The sequence below is a fragment of the Rhododendron vialii genome, chromosome 9a (genome assembly GCF_030253575.1).
Source record: "Rhododendron vialii isolate Sample 1 chromosome 9a, ASM3025357v1".
In the NCBI taxonomy this organism is placed as follows: domain Eukaryota; kingdom Viridiplantae; phylum Streptophyta; class Magnoliopsida; order Ericales; family Ericaceae; genus Rhododendron; species Rhododendron vialii.
The window spans coordinates 27,342,953-27,347,191 of NC_080565.1; positions in this window are offsets into that span (position 1 = coordinate 27,342,953).

Below are 4,239 nucleotides of genomic sequence, written 5' to 3' on the forward strand. Positions count from 1 at the left end.
GCAAAATAGATCTTAACCTATAGGTACCTGTCCTAGTTTGGAGAGTTCTAATGCTTTGTATATGCAAAGGCTGGTTTTGGTTTGTAACGGGTTCCTCGGACTAGAGCCAAGATGTACCTCCCGCTGCCCGCGTAATCGTAGAGCAACAGTCAAACGGTAGAATGACTCATCATCGTCGAAGGTTGTTGGTCATTCGGGGTCCCCGAACTCTGGTAAACCGTGCCGGATTGCCAAAAAGATCCAACGCGGCTTTATCCCACATCGATGCATATGAAAAATGCTAAAGAATTTGATTAATCGAACAGAATTGCAAATTCGCAAATGCCTTTTCAAATTTGGCTCTCTTTATTGATCAATACTTAAAAGAAACTACACGAGAGAACAATCGAAAAAGCCCCAGATTGGATGGCCGGACACGAGGTCCTGTTAAATCACCAATCCTTTCTTTAGCAGCGCGAAGCTCACTATTTTAACAGACTTTTGTGGGATTGTTCTCAAGCGTATTAAAATCTAAGTATAGACCAATATTGATTCGGTCCCCAGCAGAGTCGCCATTGTGGGCATGCGTGCCCTTCGGAACTTTCGGATTTCGAAAACGCAAGGGCCCATATCGAGGGAGCGCGAGCGGGGAAGCAAGCGCTCGCAAAATACAGAGTCGCCACTCGGGTTTGAAGATCCGACACCCAAGGAACCGTATTTCGAAGCACTTGCCGCGCTGATTGATTTGAAAAAGTTAAGGAACCAGTCCATCATAACCATATCTGGGTTCGGGAGCCAGATTACGAGAGGGGAAGGGTTTTATGGCACCCCTCTCGCCCAATCCGGAGATCGGTCATAACTTAGGCATTTGCAAAAAATGTTTGTTTGCGATTCTGTTTGATTAATCAATTTTTAGCCAATTAGGGCGGGGAACAATTAATCGGGGATTAAAACTGTAACAGTTTGCAGGATGTGATAAGATATGGCATGGATTAGTGAGATGACACATAATAAATGGAATAAAGTTCAAAACATCGATCATACATCAAAACAGTGCTGTGTATGATTTTGGCACGAACAAACAGCCAGCCTGCATGCATGAGTTTATCTGCATGCAAGCAAACCATCGCGCGACACAACCATACACTCGCGTGAGTGTTGATGCTCTACCAATGTTTTGAATTTTACCCCCTTCTGGGCTCTGGAAGGACCAGTGCTCACCCAGGTGCAAACCAAGCAGTTTATAAGTACTTGAAAGTAAATAATATTACAACAGGTTGATGGAAATATTGTGAAAACATGACCCCTAAACAGTGGGGGTATCTAAACAGAGGCCAAGGCCAAGCTGCTCATGCAAGGGCAGTCCCTGGAAAACCAAGAACCATCACGCGACAGAGTGATACAGGCGCGCGATTGTTGAGACTGGACTTCCAGGAATTGCTTTGCATACTCAGGACACTGAGACATGTTCAAGAGCATCCCAAGAGCATTCCAAACCAAGAGGAATTATAAACTAAGCTAAACAATGATTTTTAACATGCAAAAGCAGTGAGCTAATACCTTTTAAAAGACTTGAAAATGACTATGAACACAACAAGAAACTTAAAGACCAGCATCCCTTCCCCATGTGGTCCAATCTCACGCAGACAAAACTGTCGCGCGAGCCTATGGGACCATCGCGCGATGGTATGCCTGGTAACGGCTCTTGAAACCTTGCCAGCTTTAGGGCTAGAACTGGTATCGATTACCAGCCTTGACCCTGCCAGCCCCCCCCAGGGGTTCGAACAGTGAGCAGAAAGATATTATACCTTTGCTTGAGTGTCTTGGAGATGGCTTGAATGAGGTGGTGAGGCTTGGAAGATGATTATGTGGGAGTGAGTGTGGTATGGGATATTTATGCTTGAACTTGCCTTCTTCTTTCTTGGAGAGAATTTTGTAACCCTTTGCAATGAAGCATGGGGGGGGGGGGGTATTTATAAAAGAAAGGGTTGGTTGGTGGCTAGCCAAGGCCATGTAACCAGCCAACAATGCTGGTTACAATTGCTTGGTGGAGAAGTGGGGTGGCAAAAGTGATGGGAGAATGGGGGGTGAGGTGGTGTAAGGGGAGCCCCCCAGAACGCTGTTCAGTCGACGAAAATGGGGTCACATAGGCCAGTAGCCCCCTGACCACCACGCAATCCGGGTGAAAACGACAGGTGTTGACCATCGCGCGAGATAGTGAGATCATCGCGCGAGGGTCCAGCCAACCCCGCGAGAGTCAACAGTCAAAGCTTTGACTTTGACCACCACCTGGCAAATGGACCATCGCGCGAGGATCCCAGTATGTCGCGCGACTATCAAACCCAAGGTCCAGGTTCTGATTCAAGGGTTTTAGGGCTAAGGATGGGTTCCGCGTACACCAAACTCAAGCCATTCCAAGTTCTCGAGACTGTTTTCGACCTGATTCATCATCGGGGAAACAAGAAACCGAAGAACAAAGTAAAACGATCGGGAAGTCAGATTGGGGTGTTTACACCGACCAACAGAGCCTCAGAATGAAGGCTTGGAGACCCAAAACGAGGTGATGCATCCTGAACAAAGGATGCCAGAGAATAGCCAAGGAAATGGCTTAAGTGCGCCAACGGACATACAGAGCCTTTCCAGGCAGTTGGCACAGGTTTTGTCTAACCCAGAAGACGAAGCGGCACAGGAATTGATTACCCTAATGAGAAGGGTGGTTACACCCCCATCTATCATAGATGTTGATGCAAATGGTGTAGTTCATGAACAGTTGCAATCCGGTGATTTGCCTAGACAGGCCCCTCAACAGGTATATTCAAACCTAGCATTTGACTCAAATATGAATATGCATAGTCGACCATTTGTAGGTCCAACTGCTTTACGATCCACAAGGCCAACCAGTTTTTATCAGAATGTTCCATCTGTGTATGAAGTTGGAAACAGTAGTGAGAATGGTCAAAATAATGGTCTAAATCCTAGTCAGAATCCTCAAAATGGTTTCACAGGGGTCCATGTTATGAACAATGGTCAGCACATATACAGTTCTGCACAAACTTTGCCAAATCATGGCAATTACGCGTACCATACTATGCCAGCTGTGTCAAATAATGGAAATAGTGGTCAGTACGTTCACAATTTGCCAAATAATGGTAATGGAAACGGTCAGAACGTCCCTTTCGCACAACCTCACGTACCAAATGTTCTTAGAGCCCCAGATCCCATGAATATTAACAGGGCACAAATATTCGAAGTCATTTAAGATGTGTACGGACCAGGGCTGCGCAGGGTAGAGAAACCTATGTTTAGGAAGCCTTACCCACATTGGGTTGACAATGTGCCTTTACCAAGGGGATATAAAATACCTGAGTTATCACTCTATAGTGGTATGGAAAACCAATCAACAATCGAACATGTGGGCCGGTTTTGCCTGCAGTTAGGCGAATTGGGCTTGGATGATGTTTTTAAATTGAAATTGTTCCCGCATTCATTAACTAAAACAGCATTCACGTGGTTCATAAGCTTACCTGCAAATTCTATTCATACGTGGCAAGATATGGAAGAACAATTTCATGCTCAATACTTTAGGCACGAACCAGAGGTTTCGATCGTTGATTTGGCTAAGTTAAAACAAAGGCCAAATGAAACAGCAGAACAGTTCTTAACTAGGTTTAAGAGATTAAGAAACCAGTGCCACTGTAATGTGCCAGAGACCGAGATAGTTCGAATAGCTCTGGATGGTCTCGAGTTTAACTTTAAAAAGTAGTTTAATGGATCTAATTTCAAAGATCTATTTGAGCTTTCTATGAGAGCATCTTAATTTGAAGCTATTCTGCAGGAAGAAGAGCAATTAAAGAATACATCTCTAGGAACATATTATCAAGATGTGGAAGGTGATATTGAAATCGATGTAGCACAAGTTGTTGGAAAGACCCCCATAATTTGTGATACCCTGGTTAAAACAGAAAAACCAATGAATATGCCTTCGTCCCAACCCAATAGGCGTGGGGGGCAAGCAAATTATAGACAGTATTCATTTGACTTAGCACAAGCTGACCAAATATTTGATGAACTGTTGAAACAAAAGTTTATCACTTTAAGTCCTGGGCATATTTTTCCTTCTGATAAAGATAGAAAAGGAAAAGAATACTGCAAATGGCACAATTCGTTTAGGCATAATACTAATAATTGTGTTACATTTTGGAATTGTATATAGGACTTAATCCAGAAGGGTTTGTTGCAATATGCTAAAGGTGACAAGGA